Below are 19,333 nucleotides of genomic sequence, written 5' to 3' on the forward strand. Positions count from 1 at the left end.
AGAATATTCTTCAATATTGAAGAATATTCTTCAATATTATTCTTCAATAATAATAATGAAGATTATTCTTCAATATTGAAGAATATTCTTCAATATTGAAGAATATTCTTCAATATTGAAGAATAATATTGAAGAATATTCTCCAATATTGAAGAATATTCTTCAATATTATGAAGAATAATATTGAAGAATATTCTTCAATATTGGAGAATATTCTTCAATATTGAAGAATATTCTTCAATATTGAAGAATATTCTTCAATATTATTATTATTGAAGAATAATATTGAAGAATATTCTTCAATATTGAAGAATATTCTTCAATATTGAAGAATAATATTGAAGAATATTCTTCAATATTGGAGAATATTCTTCAATATTGAAGAATATTCTCCAATATTGAAGATTATTCTTCATATATTTTTATTGAAGAATAATATTGAAGAATATTATTATTCAATATTGGAGAATATTCTTCAATATTGAAGAATATTCTTTAATATTGAAGAATATTCTTCAATATTGAAGAATATTCTCCAATATTATTATTCAATATTGGAGAATATTCTTCAATATTGGAGAATATTCTTCAATATTGAAGAATAATCTTCAATATTGAAGAATAATCTTCAATATTGGAGAATATTCTTCAATATTGAAGAATATTCTCCAATATTGAAGAATAATCTTCAATATTGGAGAATATTCTTCAATATTGGAGAATATTCTCCAATATTGAAGAATATTCTTCAATATTGGAGAATATTCTTCAATATTGGAGAATATTCTTCAATATTGGAGAATATTCTTCAATATTGAAGAATAATCTTCAATATTGAAGAATATTCTCCAATATTGAAGAATATTCTTCAATATTAATCTTCAATATTGAAGAATATTCTTCAATATTGAAGAATATTCTTCAATATTGAAGAATATTCTTCAATATTATTCTTCAATAATAATAATATTGAAGATTATTCTTCAATATTGAAGAATATTCGTCAATATTGAAGAATATTCTTCAATATTGAAGAATAATATTGAAGAATATTCTCCAATATTGAAGAATATTCTTCAATATTATGAAGAATAATATTGAAGAATATTCTTCAATATTGGAGAATATTCTTCAATATTATTCTTCAATATTGAAGAATAATATTGAAGAATATTCTTCAATATTATTATTATTGAAGAATAATATTGAAGAATATTCTTCAATATTGAAGAATATTCTTCAATATTGAAGAATAATATTGAAGAATATTCTTCAATATTGGAGAATATTCTTCAATATTGAAGAATATTCTCCAATATTGAAGATTATTCTTCATATATTTTTATTGAAGAATAATATTGAAGAATATTATTATTCAATATTGGAGAATATTCTTCAATATTGAAGAATATTCTTTAATATTGAAGAATATTCTTCAATATTGAAGAATATTCTCCAATATTATTATTCAATATTGGAGAATATTCTTCAATATTGGAGAATATTCTTCAATATTGGAGAATATTCTTCAATATTGGAGAATATTCTTCAATATTGAAGAATATTCTTCAATATTGAAGAATAATCTTCAATATTGGAGAATATTCTTCAATATTGAAGAATATTCTCCAATATTGAAGAATAATCTTCAATATTGGAGAATATTCTTCAATATTGGAGAATATTCTCCAATATTGAAGAATATTCTTCAATATTGGAGAATATTCTTCAATATTGGAGAATATTCTTCAATATTGAAGAATATTCTTCAATATTGGAGAATATTCTTCAATATTGAAGAATAATCTTCAATATTGAAGAATAATCTTCAATATTGGAGAATATTCTTCAATATTGAAGAATATTCTCCAATATTGAAGAATATTCTTCAATATTAATCTTCAATATTGAAGAATATTCTTCAATATTGAAGAATATTCTTCAATATTATTCTTCAATAATAATAATGAAGATTATTCTTCAATATTGAAGAATATTCTTCAATATTGAAGAATATTCTTCAATATTGAAGAATAATATTGAAGAATATTCTCCAATATTGAAGAATATTCTTCAATATTATGAAGAATAATATTGAAGAATATTCTTCAATATTGGAGAATATTCTTCAATATTGAAGAATATTCTTCAATATTGAAGAATATTCTTCAATATTATTATTATTGAAGAATAATATTGAAGAATATTCTTCAATATTGAAGAATATTCTTCAATATTGAAGAATAATATTGAAGAATATTCTTCAATATTGGAGAATATTCTTCAATATTGAAGAATATTCTCCAATATTGAAGATTATTCTTCATATATTTTTATTGAAGAATAATATTGAAGAATATTATTATTCAATATTGGAGAATATTCTTCAATATTGAAGAATATTCTTTAATATTGAAGAATATTCTTCAATATTGAAGAATATTCTCCAATATTATTATTCAATATTGGAGAATATTCTTCAATATTGGAGAATATTCTTCAATATTGAAGAATAATCTTCAATATTGAAGAATAATCTTCAATATTGGAGAATATTCTTCAATATTGAAGAATATTCTCCAATATTGAAGAATAATCTTCAATATTGGAGAATATTCTTCAATATTGGAGAATATTCTCCAATATTGAAGAATATTCTTCAATATTGGAGAATATTCTTCAATATTGGAGAATATTCTTCAATATTGAAGAATAATCTTCAATATTGAAGAATATTCTCCAATATTGAAGAATATTCTTCAATATTAATCTTCAATATTGAAGAATATTCTTCAATATTGAAGAATATTCTTCAATATTGAAGAATATTCTTCAATATTATTCTTCAATAATAATAATATTGAAGATTATTCTTCAATATTGAAGAATATTCTTCAATATTGAAGAATATTCTTCAATATTGAAGAATAATATTGAAGAATATTCTCCAATATTGAAGAATATTCTTCAATATTATGAAGAATAATATTGAAGAATATTCTTCAATATTGGAGAATATTCTTCAATATTATTCTTCAATATTGAAGAATAATATTGAAGAATATTCTTCAATATTATTATTATTGAAGAATAATATTGAAGAATATTCTTCAATATTGAAGAATATTCTTCAATATTGAAGAATAATATTGAAGAATATTCTTCAATATTGGAGAATATTCTTCAATATTGAAGAATATTCTCCAATATTGAAGATTATTCTTCATATATTTTTATTGAAGAATAATATTGAAGAATATTATTATTCAATATTGGAGAATATTCTTCAATATTGAAGAATATTCTTTAATATTGAAGAATATTCTTCAATATTGAAGAATATTCTCCAATATTATTATTCAATATTGGAGAATATTCTTCAATATTGGAGAATATTCTTCAATATTGGAGAATATTCTTCAATATTGGAGAATATTCTTCAATATTGAAGAATATTCTTCAATATTGAAGAATAATCTTCAATATTGGAGAATATTCTTCAATATTGAAGAATATTCTCCAATATTGAAGAATATTCTTCAATATTATTCTTCAATATTGAAGAATATTCTTCAATATTGAAGAATATTCTTCAATATTATTCTTCAATAATAATAATATTGAAGAATTTTCTTCAATATTATTCTTCAATATTGAAGAATATTCTTCAATATTGAAGAATATTCTTCAATATTGAAGAATAATATTGAAGAATATTCTCCAATATTGAAGAATATTCTTTAATATTGAAGAATATTCTTCAATATTGAAGAATTTCCTTTAATATTGGAGAATATTCTTCAATATTGAAGAATATTCTCCAATATTAAAGAATATTCTCCAATATTGGAGAATATTCTTCAATATTGGAGAATATTCTTCAATATTATTATTATTGAAGATTATTAATCTTCAATAATAATAATATTGAAGAATATTCTCCAATATTGAAGAATATTCTCCAATATTGGAGAATATTCTTTAATATTGAAGAATATTCTCCAATATTAAAGGAAATTCTTCAATATTGAAGAATATTCTTCAATATTAAAGAATATTCTCCAATATTGAAGAATATTCTCCAATATTAAAGAATATTCTTCAATATTGAAGAATATTCTTCAATATTGGAGAATATTCTTCAATATTATTCTTCAATATTGAAGAATATTCTTCAATATTGAAGAATATTCTTCAATATTGAAGAATAATATTGAAGAAAATTCTTCAATATTATTATTATTGAAGAATAATATTGAAGAATATTCTTCAATATTGAAGAATATTCTTCAATATTGAAGAATAATATTGAAGAATATTCTTCAATATTGGAGAATATTCTTCAATATTGAAGAATATTCTCCAATATTGAAGATTATTCTTCAATATTGAAGAATATTCTTCAATATTGAAGAATATTCTCCAATATTGAAGAATATTCTCCAATATTGAAGAATATTCTCCAATATTGAAGAATATTCTCCAATATTGAATAATAATATTGGAGAATATTCTTCAATATTGAAGAATATTCTCCAATATTGAAGAATATTCTTCAATATTGAAGAATAATATTGAAGAATATTCTTCAATATTATTATTATTGAAGAATAATATTGAAGAATATTCTTCAATATTGAAGAATATTCTTCAATATTGGAGAATATTCTTCAATATTGAAGACTATTCTCCAATATTGAAGAATATTCTCCAATATTATTATTCAATATTGGAGAATATTCTTCAATATTGAAGAATATTCTCCAATATTATTATTCAATATTGGAGAATATTCTTCAATATTGAAGAATATTCTCCAATATTATTATTCAATATTGGAGAATATTCTTCAATATTGACGAATATTCTCCAATATTAAAGAATATTCTTCAATATTAAAGAATATTCTCCAATATTAAAGAATATTCTCCAATATTGAAGAATATTCTTCAATATTGAAGAATATTCTTCAATTTTGAAGAATATTATTCTTCAATATTGAAGAATATTCTTCAATATTGAAGAATATTCTCCAATATTGAAGATTATTCTTCAATATTGAAGAATATTATTCTTCAATATTGAAGAATATTCGTCAATATTGAAGATTATTCTTCAATATTGAAGAATAATATTGAAGAATATTCTTAAATATTGAAGAATATTATTGAAGAATATTCTTCAATATTGAAGAATATTATTCAATATTTATTCTTCAATATTGAAGAATATTCTTCAATATTGAAGAATATTCTTCAATATTGAAGAATATTTTTCAATATTATTCTTCAATATTGAAGAATATTCTTCAATATTGAAGAATATTCTCCAATATTGAAGAATATTCTCCAATATTGAAGAATATTCTCCAATATTGAAGAATATTCTGCAATATTGAATAATATTCTCCAATATTGAATAATAATATTGGTGAATATTCTTCAATATTGAAGAATATTCTTCAATATTCTTAAATATTGAAGAATATTCTTCAATATTGAAGAATATTCTCCAATATTGAATAATAATATTGGTGAATATTCTTCAATATTGAAGAATATTCTTCAATATTGAAGAATATTCTCCAATATTGAAGAATATTCTCCAATATTGAAGAATATTCTCCAATATTGAAGAATATTCTCCAATATTGAAGAATATTCTCCAATATTGAAGAATATTCTTCAATATTGAAGAATATTCTCCAATATTGAAGAATATTCTTCAATATTGAAGAATATTCTCCATTATTAAAGAATAATCTTCAATATTGAAGAATATTCTCCAATATTAAAGAACTTTCTTCAAGAATATTCTTCAATATTGAAGAATATTCTTCAATATTGGAGAATATTCACCAATATTATTATTCAATATTGGAGAATATTCTTCAATATTGAAGAATATTCTCCAATATTGGAGAATATTCTTCAATATTGGAGAATATTCTTCAATATTGGAGAATATTCTTCAATATTGAAGAATATTCTTCAATATTGAAGAATATTCACCAATATTATTATTCAATATTGGAGAATATTCTTCAATATTGGAGAATATTCTTCAATATTGAAGAATATTCTTCAATATTGAAGAAAATTCACCAATATTATTATTCAATATTGGAGAATATTCTTTAATATTGAAGAATATTCTCCAATATTAAAGAATATTCTTCAATATTATTCTTCATAATATTGAAGAATATTCTTCAATATTGGAGAATATTCTTCAATATTATTCTTCAATATTGAAGAATATTCTTCAATATTGAAGAATATTCTTCAATATTGAAGAATAATCTTCAATATTATTATTATTGAAGAATAATATTGAAGAATATTCTTCAATATTGAAGAATATTCTTCAATATTGAAGAATATTCTTCAATATTGAAGATTAATATTGAAGAATATTCTTCAATATTGGAGAATATTCTTCAATATTGAAGATTATTCTTCAATATTGAAGAATATTCTCCAATATTGAAGAATATTCTCCAATATTGAAGAATATTCTCCAATATTGAAGAATATTCTTCAATATTGGAGAATATTCTCCAATATTGAAGAATATTCTCCAATATTGAAGATTATTCTTCAATATTGGAGAATATTCTTCAATATTGAAGAATATTCTCCAATATTGAAGATTATTCTTCAATATTGAAGATTATTCTTCAATATTGAAGAATATTCTCCAATATTGAAGAATATTCTCCAATATTGAATAATAATATTGGAGAATATTCTTCAATATTGAAGAATATTCTTCAATATTAAAGAATATTCTTCAATATTGAAGAATATTCTCCAATATTGAATATTAATATTCTTCAATATTATTCTTCAATAAAAATATATGAAGAATAATCTTCAATATTGGAGAATATTCTTCAATATTGAAGAATATTCTCCAATATTGAAGAATATTCTTCAATATTATTCTTCAATATTGAAGAATATTCTTCAATATTGAAGAATATTCTTCAATATTATTCTTCAATAATAATAATATTGAAGAATATTCTTCAATATTGAAGAATATTCTTCAATATTGAAGAATATTCTCCAATATTGAAGAATATTCTTCAATATTATTCTTCATAATATTGAAGAATATTCTTCAATATTGGAGAATATTCTTCAATATTATTCTTCAATATTGAAGAATATTCTTCAATATTGAAGAATATTCTTCAATATTGAAGAATAATCTTCATTATTATTATTGAAGAATAATATTGAAGAATATTCTTCAATATTGAAGAATATTCTTCAATATTGAAGAATTAATATTGAAGAATATTCTTCAATATTGGAGAATATTCTTCAATATTGAAGAATATTCTCCAATATTGAAGATTATTCTTCAATATTGAAGATTATTCTTCAATATTGAAGAATATTCTCCAATATTGAAGAATATTCTTCAATATTGAAGAATATTCTCCAATATTGAAGAATATTCTCCAATATTGAAGAATATTCTTCAATATTGGAGAATATTCTCCAATATTGAAGAATATTCTCCAATATTGAAGATTATTCTTCAATATTGGAGAATATTCTTCAATATTGAAGAATATTCTCCAATATTGAAGATTATTCTTCAATATTGAAGAATATTCTTCAATATTGAAGAATATTCTCCAATATTGAAGAATATTCTCCAATATTGAAGAATATTCTCCAATATTGAAGAATATTCTCCAATATTGAATAATAATATTGGAGAATATTCTTCAATATTGAAGAATATTCTTCAATATTAAAGAATATTCTTCAATATTGAAGAATATTCTCCAATATTGAATAATAATATTCTTCAATATTATTCTTCAATAAAAATATATGAAGAATAATCTTCAATATTGGAGAATATTCTTCAATATTGAAGAATATTCTCCAATATTGAAGAATATTCTTCAATATTATTCTTCAATATTGAAGAATATTCTTCAATATTGAAGAATATTCTTCAATATTATTCTTCAATAATAATAATATTGAAGAATATTCTTCAATATTATTCTTCAATATTGAAGAATAATATTGAAGAATATTCTCCAATATTGAAGAATATTCTTCAATATTATTCTTCATAATATTGAAGAATATTCTTCAATATTGGAGAATATTCTTCAATATTATTCTTCAATATTGAAGAATATTCTTCAATATTGACGAATATTCTTCAATATTGAAGAATAATCTTCAATATTATTATTATTGAAGAATAATATTGAAGAATATTCTTCAATATTGAAGAATATTCTTCAATATTGAAGAATATTCTTCAATATTGAAGATTAATATTGAAGAATATTCTTCAATATTGGAGAATATTCTTCAATATTGAAGATTATTCTTCAATATTGAAGAATATTCTCCAATATTGAAGAATATTCTCCAATATTGAAGAATATTCTCCAATATTGAAGAATATTCTTCAATATTGGAGAATATTCTCCAATATTGAAGAATATTCTCCAATATTGAAGATTATTCTTCAATATTGGAGAATATTCTTCAATATTGAAGAATATTCTCCAATATTGAAGATTATTCTTCAATATTGAAGATTATTCTTCAATATTGAAGAATATTCTCCAATATTGAAGAATATTCTCCAATATTGAATAATAATATTGGAGAATATTCTTCAATATTGAAGAATATTCTTCAATATTAAAGAATATTCTTCAATATTGAAGAATATTCTCCAATATTGAATAATAATATTCTTCAATATTATTCTTCAATAAAAATATATGAAGAATAATCTTCAATATTGGAGAATATTCTTCAATATTGAAGAATATTCTCCAATATTGAAGAATATTCTTCAATATTATTCTTCAATATTGAAGAATATTCTTCAATATTGAAGAATATTCTTCAATATTATTCTTCAATAATAATAATATTGAAGAATATTCTTCAATATTGAAGAATATTCTTCAATATTGAAGAATATTCTCCAATATTGAAGAATATTCTTCAATATTATTCTTCATAATATTGAAGAATATTCTTCAATATTGGAGAATATTCTTCAATATTATTCTTCAATATTGAAGAATATTCTTCAATATTGAAGAATATTCTTCAATATTGAAGAATAATCTTCATTATTATTATTGAAGAATAATATTGAAGAATATTCTTCAATATTGAAGAATATTCTTCAATATTGAAGATTAATATTGAAGAATATTCTTCAATATTGGAGAATATTCTTCAATATTGAAGAATATTCTCCAATATTGAAGATTATTCTTCAATATTGAAGATTATTCTTCAATATTGAAGAATATTCTCCAATATTGAAGAATATTCTTCAATATTGAAGAATATTCTCCAATATTGAAGAATATTCTCCAATATTGAAGAATATTCTTCAATATTGGAGAATATTCTCCAATATTGAAGAATAATCTCCAATATTGAAGAATATTCTCCAATATTGAAGATTATTCTTCAATATTGGAGAATATTCTTCAATATTGAAGAATATTCTCCAATATTGAAGATTATTCTTCAATATTGAAGATTATTCTTCAATATTGAAGAATATTCTCCAATATTGAAGAATATTCTTCAATATTGAAGAATATTCTCCAATATTGAAGAATATTCTCCAATATTGAAGAATATTCTCCAATATTGAAGAATATTCTTCAATATTGGAGAATATTCTCCAATATTGAAGAATATTCTCCAATATTGAAGATTATTCTTCAATATTGGAGAATATTCTTCAATATTGACGATTATTCTTCATAACTCAATATACCTAAATATTCTTCATTATTATTCCTCCAAACTATATTTCTTATTACTATGAAGAATGAAATTAAGAGTATTATTCAATGTTTAATATTAAAATAGTGTTGAAAATGATTTTTTGTCTATCATATTTAATGTTTATTATTAGAGTTTACAAATGGAGGTATCTTTTTCGGAAAACAACCTCATCAACGTCTTCAATGATAGGTTTGTGGAAAATGAAAACCATTCAATTTCCATCAAAGCACGTTTATATATAATACACTATATACATACGTACATATCACCGGAAACTAAGACATAACACAACAGGTTGTTAACAAAAATATACACAAAACAACCTTCAATTCAATTGTATTTATTATTCTCTCAATAAACGTATCTCAAAGGAATACAGTAGTTTAGGGTATTTCTACTCCCCCTCTACTTGCACAACCTCAAGGGGGGGGGGTGGGGGTGGCGCCGCACACATTCAGTGACTACAAATACACAATACAACAATCCTGTTTAATATAGTAGGCACAGCATATAAATGTTAAACTCTTGCCCCACATTTCTTCTAGCTCCGAGGTACAGTGTATCATAATGATATCACACATCAAAACAATTTGAACTGGTACACTACTTATTGATAACTATACAAACTTACATACTGTTGGGTCAAGTTATTTATTAACCTTCAAGTATGTTATTTCAGACAATTTCACTAAATAATAGTCAACTACTCACTAGTACCTTAGGAAATTTCTACCCCTTCAAGCCGCACAATTTCACTCGGTACAAATACAACAATCCAATTTAACAATTCACGTTAATATACTCTTACATACTACTATATTAGTGTACATCAACCACACTCAATTTAAACACATTAACGCTTAAACATAATATTCTCCTCGAACCTACCCCTTAAGGGTACTGCTGAAATTAGTTTCTAAGACGAGGGGGACATTTCCGGAAGCTAACTCGGCAAGTGTCATTAATGGATAAAGCAAGGCTGATGCCCTGTGGGGAGAACTCTGACACGGAACACTGCCACAGGGCAAAGGAGTGACTAGAGGGGAAAGGAAGAGAAAACCATCTTCCAGGAAACTAGTCGCTAGCGAACTAAGGTAACTACCAACCAGACCACAACTTTACCGGGAAAAACACACAAAAAAACAAAATTCAATAAAGGTTGGTGGGGGGGGGGGGGGGAGGAACAGTTACCGTATCTGAGTCAAGCCCACAAGTTATTCCAGGGGGAAGGATCTAGCAAGCAATAATTCATTTCCAACTATTCCAATAAATTAATAATATAAAACAACCAAACAATGATTTTTATGACCACTATGTATATATTATCAAATCAATATACAAATCAAACTATATTTCAAATATAATAAACACGTCTTAACGCCCAACATGCTTGCGTCCGGATTGACAAATTATAAGGATGGTAACTGAGTCCGTTACAGTCATCTCCAGTGTATGTTGCCCTCCGAAACATGTTACAGCTCAATAGTAACCCTAACAAACTGCCTTAAGAGCCGTGAATCAGTTTAGTGTCAATGAGCATCTGCGAGCACCAGTAACACAGCTTTAAGATCTCGGGATCTGAGGCAAAGTGAAATGGACACCAGGAACGCTACGGATCCGTATTTGTAACACGTATCCATAAAGCCGACGCCTGCAAGGCCGCATATTTATATGACCATTATCAATATAATACCTGAATAACATCGCCGGCTTAACTATCACACTAACAACGTTGGCTGCAGAGCACGCTTACAACAAACTACGTTTCATTTCCTTCACGCACCCTATGTATCCAAAACATTGACATCCTACCATAGCATACCTTTCCTATCAATATACATCTTCCATATTTTTACTATATTTCCTTCTTTTTATGCTATTTCGGTATATATAGTTTTACTTTCACCTATGTATTTATGCTTTTATATATATCTATACCTATCATATATAAACACATTATCAAAGTTACTATATTTACACTACTATTAACATATAACCTACGTCCATATATTTCTCCTAAAATCATTCCTCCATATTAATCTCTTTCACTACCTGTCATAATTACATTTCAAAACTATAATACACATTTACATCAGTTCAATCTCATCATTGGCAATTTACACACACACCTTTAAAACATTAACTTTTCAACATCAATTTCCTATAATCAACTATCATTTCTGCCTTTCATTACAAATTATTTTAACATTCTATAAAATTCCTAATTTCACATTTATTTTACTTTATATACATTACCATACATTCCTCTTACATGATCATTTTCTATTCTACATATCCTCAATCTACATTTTCACACTATCAACTCAACCCCTCCTGCTTAAATACCACACAAACGGCTCAAACACTTCATCCTGGACGTAATGTCAACAAAACTCACATGACATCAAACATACAAACTCAACATAATAAAATACAAACAACACAACTCTACACTAATCAAACAACCTCCATAACAATAACCAACGTAAAAACAACAATTAACACCCACAACATCCATCTCGACTTTCACACTCACACATAATGCCTAAAAACAACCCCCCACATAGGCAATCTCCATACACAGCAAAAACTGCTACTTTTTCTTCTCAGTACCTAAAACATTCGTCTCTTTACAACTTTCATAATTACGTCATTTAAACACTGTTCTTAATCAATTATTATTATTTTACTTTACATTCAATTATAACCATCAAACAATTCATTCATTTTATAATGTATACATTTACGTCATTTAATACACTAATTATTAACTCCCACAACATATTTACTATACACCTTCCATAACATTCTCTTCACACATTTTCAACAACTTCACCCAACATTTCTTTCAAAACAAACATTGTGCACACTCTTTCAACATATAATACTTAACTTCATTAAACAGTCTACTAAATATTATACCAAAATATCACTACATTATCATCTCTCCTTAACACTTTCCCCTTACACGTAACAAATGATATTTAAACAACAGTTTCGATTCCAATCCATCTTCATTACTCGATTATTTTTGGTCACAATTATATACGCCTTTCTCTTCATATGCGTCGCATCATCCTTGTCTTCAACAATATTATTTCTTGCACATCACACTCTCCTTCAGTTCGACGTCACACTCCGCTGGCCTGCGGTCCCTCTACCAATCAACCACCATTATTACCATCTTCTCGCAAATCTAGAACATAATATGGGTATAGATTATTATTACACTTACCACTAACTTTCTATCTTACCATACTAACACACCCCCCCAAACATTTAAATTAACTATTCCCATTTATTAATATACCATTCTTCAACCTATATACTATAATACATCACTTATCATTCATATCTATTCACTATACAATTCTTTATAACATTTAGAAATCATAACACTTTGTAGTATTTTACTTTTAAAGAGAACATTCTCATTCAACATATATTTTATTATTTACCTATCGTTTCTATCACTTATATTCCCTACAATGCATATTTCATTTACTTATCACCACTACCTACAACTATGTATTCATTAATCATCTACTTCAACTACTTACTAATCATTCACCACACATCTACTGTCCTCTATGATCACACTAACGACCCGCCTTCTACGGCACTTCACCCACCCCTCAATTTCTGTCTATTTCTTTTTTATATACTATTAACAATTACATTCCCACACAACATTCATTCTATATCAACGACTCTGCACTACAACAAACTCAATACATCATTCTTTGGTACCTTCTATGCAACAAACTGCAACTTCTTCTACATTCAACACTTGCACCTCTCTCCCTTAACTACCTACAAACGATGTTATCCACGTCTAAGCTACTCAAGCCTTTCACCTGCCGATTTTCATTATACCATTATTAACATTCATATACTACACATTTCCATTATCAACATTAGTAGTTCTAATACACAAACACTCTTCGAAAACTAGACGGTCCCCAACACCACTATCAACAATTTTCAACACGCCCAAACTCTCACCCTATCGACAATTATTCACTACTCTGAACTTTCCAAAAACACACATTTTTGCCCTAAATGAAACCATACAACCCTAACGATTTTACGAAACTATCATTTCTGTACATTTTACACACCTTAATGACTCGCATTTTAACGCTACTTGCTTTTCATTAAAACCACTCGACATGACCAATAACACCACTGTAGTAGTGCTCCAACTGCCAATTTTATTTAACCACAATATCAACATAACACCATCCAACAACAAATCCGTTATTCCACAACCCACACAATTATTGCATGCCCAAAATCTACTCCATCATTGAACAATGTTTCACTTAACCTATTTCCAACTCAATCACGTCAAACACTGCCTATCGTCATAAAGTCAATTTCATTAACTACAACTCTACAGTGACTGCCGCTTCAATATACACGACTCCCTTAAGCCAGGTACACTTGCCTTTCTGGCTACGTTAGTAATCATAAACTACTTAATTTAACACCTATGTAACCTACGCTTCAACACTAACTCCTTCAACTATGAGCTTTTCGCGCTCTTAACATTACGACTCATCCCCTATTTTCAGTTTCACAGTAACTTTATTAATCCCTACTTTGTCTTATTGCAACAATTTCTCACTCAAACATGACTCACTAAATGACATGTTCTATTATTAAACCATTTCCTAACTGTGTCAACGATCACGTTATATCAACAAAAATACAACACTAAAACACCATCTATTTCCACTTCACTAATACATTTCTCACAATATAAACTCATTTCCGGTCACATTTAACTTACCCTAACTACTCTCCGCCGCCTCAACGTGAAAATCAAACCCCAAACAACATATTTCACTCACATTTACTATGTAGTAAACGGCAAATACCTTAAACCTATCAACACAACAAGTCACCCAAACACCTCACACACTACCAAGTCTTGACGATAACTGAACTGCCAGCGTCTCCCTCTGGTCATCCACACAGCCCAGGGGTCATGACAATAGGCACGATATTACCTCAAACAAGGCAAAACTTTATGCTACAAATACCATTCATCCCTATACCATAACTTTAATGACAACGTGTACTTTGTTTCAGTAAACTATTTTATTGTAACTGCTCATTTCAATTCACATTTTTAAAATCTTACATCAAACCTGCATATGCAACGGCTTTTGGACCTCTTACACCATCAGAGGGGGGGAACCCACACCTAATATTTACTATGGTTCTCAACATTTCACTTTACATGATTCAACATCTATTTACAACTTAACCAAGCTACCATTCAAATATTACCAGCCGTAACTACGTATTTAATAACTACTTGCCTTAACATTTTCTTCTATCATGTCAAACTCAAGTAGCACATCTACCTCAACCCGCACATCTCCCACCAGCGTCTGCTCGGCTCCCACCGGTCGGACTCAAATCAGTCCAACACTGGTCCCATCACAACGTTTCTCTCCTCCACATTCTACTCATTTCACCAAACCCGTCACCTTAAAACAATTGCCACATTCAATAATAACCATGCAATTTCTAAAAGACATTTCACTACATACTTCATATTTATATTTTAGTACTCATTATGGGTCACGACTAAAATATCGACGTTTATATATACCTTACCTTGAGGTCCTTCCGGCCCTTAGCGTTCCCCCGGCCCGCTCGTCCACCAAGCCTTCTGGTTGCCGGACTCGTCAACCACGCTCTTGGACGCGGCTCCTCGCAGCCTCACCTATCAGTCACAGCCTGCTTCATCAGGTATCCTTGCCACGTGCTTATCCAATTCTCTCTTCAACACAGTCAAGGCTCGTCCACTTATGCATCCAACAGGCTATATACGCCACCTGTAATAGATTTTTTACCTTTAAAGTACCAAAGTGCCCATTCCATGATTGCCGGGAGGGGGAAATTGCTGTTGGCTATCCAACCGCACTATCAACACATTTTAAAGACACGGCCCGCGCGATTTCTAAGCCCAAACACTATCGACACTTATTCACTAGACTTAAGCACTTTCAAGAACCAACTGCATCCTCAAGCAAAAATAATTTGTCTACATCAAAAAATGCTAAATGACACTTTAAGGCTATAGTGTTTTCAATTAAAACACTCGCGATGATACCCGATATGGGCTGTAGTAGTGGTAAAACTGCCAATGGGGTATTTAACCACCCGTCAACCTCACAATACCCGCCAACTCCGCTATTCAAAAACAACAAGACACTTATCTATTCCATGCCGCAAATCTACTCCCTTTGTCTTAAAAAGAAATGTAACATCTAATTGCGACTAAATACCCTACACCACGGCCTATCCTCATCACGTACATTTTCTTACATTGTACTTATACAGTGGGTCACGATTAAATATACACTACTGCCTTACTGTTGGCACTAGGGCAAGTATAGCGTAAGTCGTAAAGTAGTTAATAAACTATTATGTCAGGTACGATTCAACACTTAAAGGACGTTATGAGCCTTTAAAATTCTTTATATGCCATCTTATATTGCCTACTCATCCTGTCTATTCAATTTACCGTTTACGAGTCTTATTACTCAATACTTTCTTATTGTACCCACTTCTCCCTGCAACATGGAACACTCGCTAAATATTTACACCTTAACCATTTTAACCTCATCGTTGACAAACTTAATACAACTTTTCCTTTTTAAACAAACGGACGCTTTCAATTTATAATTCATTATCATTTCACAAACTCAACATTAACCCCTGCCAGACTACCTTCCTCTCAACTTCAACACTATTCAATTTCACTATCATAACTACTCTCGGCCCCCTAATACGATATTCAAACCAGACATTAACACTCCTTTACTCTAGTAACGTTACCGAACTTACAACCTATCCCCACCCACCTATCTACGACAATTAGACCAAACACCATTCAGACACTTACTGCAAACTCTTCTTCACTAACACTTAAGTTGACGCGTCTCGCTGTGCTCTTCCACAGCCAAGGGGTCCCACAAATCTATCCGGTATTACCTGCAACAAGCCAACAGTTATTGCATCCTACCAATATAAATCATGCAATCATCCGTATACCATACCTTTCAAACTTCTTACCATAAACTATTTTCTCGGATGTACCTCATTTCAAATGCAACTCTTCAACCCATCTAACCTCAATAGTCAACTGGTGTGACAGCTCTTATCTGTGGGTTGCCGCCCCCCGCGCCAGATACTATTAACCACTTCAATCTCATTACATACAAAACTATGTGATCCTCCAATAACTAAGTACGGTTTCGTAATAAAATATTACAATGCCTAACAAAATAACTAATAAACAACTACTTGCCTTACCACATATGATCCAGCTATCAGTAGCACATCTTCCTAACCAAACCATCTGCCACCAGCTTCTGCTCGGCTGCCAGAGCTCTCACGTAAATCATCATCGCTCCACCACTGCTCACATCACAACGTTAGTCTCCAACATTCATACATCACCACTAGGCCAATTTCATGCGAGGCATCATATTACCACCATTACCTCATTCACTAACAATACACCTGAAAATAATTTTCATTCAGTATGTAATTAACATTTAATATTTCAGGACTAAAATATCTGCGTATACTCCCTCAAGAGGGTATATACGGCAGATTTTAATGTTTTTCGACCCTATGTATTCGCGTTTTGACGGTGTACAAATTCGGTGTAAGCTAGGGGTCTGTCAGCCCTAGCGACCCCAAAAGGGTAACGGGGTACCAGCTCAGAGTAACAACACGCCCTAACACTAACTTGTACACCAGTACTTTGCGAATACCAGGGTCAAAATAACGTTCCGTTGCTCCTCGCCGCGCAGGTCGACTCAACAGCCAATCACGTTCCGATTTTTCACTTGACGTCACATTCTCGCACGCTGTACTCTCATTGGTCGGCTCCTCCTAATTGCATACTCCAGTAATTCATCCACATTATTTACTGACACTTAAATATGTATACCCATTGTATGAGAAACATACATATACCTAATGTATGTGAAACAATCTTTTACATTACATTCACAATTGATGACTTTCCATTAATTATTACTAAATAAGTACTATTATAATTATTAAATATTAACAATACTTATTCAAGCTGTAAGTACAGAACAACACAGTACATTATAGCACATTAAACTTAAGTAGCCTAATATACATTGCACTACTATACATTGTACTAGTCTCCAGTACACTACTATACATTACAGTACACTAACATACGATGCGCAACAGCAAAGGGCTCAGTACTCTACAGTACAATACACAACAGTACAGTACCGTATACTACACTACACTACAGTCAAGTGCAGTACAGTACACTACAAGCTACAGTACCATAAACTACACTACACTAGAGTAAAGGGTACAGCACCTTACCCACCAATAACGTACAGTACACTCAAGAGTACAGTACATTCTTTTCTGGTACAGGGTACACTACACTTAAATATAATACACTACAGTACTGTACACTACAATACAGTACGATATACTACTGTACACGATACATTACAGTGCAATACAGTTCACTACAATACACTACACTATAATACTGTACAGAACACCTCACTACAGGGTACACTACAGTACAATACAATATAATCAACTAACGTAAACTACACTACATTACAGTATAATTTTTTTACGTACACTACAGTGCACGGCACAGTACAGGCTACAGTCAAATACAGTACACTATACTACACTACTCTACTGAACAATCCAGTACACTACACTACATTATTGCATAGTATATATGTATTCTTCAATATTGAAGAATATTCTCCAATATTAAAGAATATTCTTCAATATTGAAGATTATTCTTCAATATTGGAGAATATTCTTCAATATTGGAGAATATTCTTTAATATTGGAGAATATTCTTCAATATTGAAGAATATTCTATAATATTGGAGAATATTCTTCAATATTGAAGAATATTCTTCAATATTGGAGAATATTCTTCAATATTGGAGAATAATATTGAAGAATATTCTTCAATATTGAAGAATATTCTTCAATATTGAAGAATAATATTGAAGAATATTCTTCAATATTGAAGAATAATATTGAAGAATATTCTTCAATATTGAAGAATAATATTGAAGAATATTCTTCAATATTGAAGAATATTCTTCAATATTGAAGAATATTCTTCAATATTGAAGAATAATATTGAAGAATATTCTTCAATATTGAAGAATAATATTGAAGAATATTCTTCAATATTATTCTTCAATATTGAAGAATATTATTCTTCAATATTGTTATTCTTCAATATTGAAGAATATTCTTCAATATTGAAGAATATTCTTCAATATTATTCTTCAATATTGAAGAATATTCTTCAATATTATTCTTCAATATTGAAGAATATTCTTCAATATTGAAGAATATTCTTCAATATTGAAGAATATTCTTCAATATTATTCTTCAATATTGAAGAATATTCTTCAATATTATTCTTCAATATTGAAGAATATTCTTCAATATTGAAGAA

The 19,333-nt window shown here is 27.9% G+C and overlaps 1 long non-coding RNA gene across 4 annotated transcripts; it reads right to left on the bottom strand.

The window, feature by feature from the left end:
- Positions 1–10,133: 10,133 nt before the first annotated feature.
- On the bottom strand, positions 10,134–17,630 carry LOC138358561 (uncharacterized). 4 transcript variants are annotated; one of them, XR_011225468.1, is made up of 5 exons: positions 17,145–17,630; positions 16,735–16,823; positions 15,441–15,661; positions 15,140–15,310; positions 10,134–13,005 (listed from the first exon to the last, which is right to left on the bottom strand). It is a non-coding gene; the product is annotated as an uncharacterized lncRNA (long non-coding RNA). The 4 variants fall into 4 exon arrangements; XR_011225471.1 differs by having other exon boundaries at positions 15,436–15,661; XR_011225469.1 differs by having other exon boundaries at positions 17,140–17,630.
- Positions 17,631–19,333: the final 1,703 nt, after the last annotated feature.

This window comes from Procambarus clarkii, chromosome 84 (assembly GCF_040958095.1).
Source record: "Procambarus clarkii isolate CNS0578487 chromosome 84, FALCON_Pclarkii_2.0, whole genome shotgun sequence".
NCBI classification, from domain to species: Eukaryota; Metazoa; Arthropoda; class Malacostraca; order Decapoda; family Cambaridae; genus Procambarus; species Procambarus clarkii.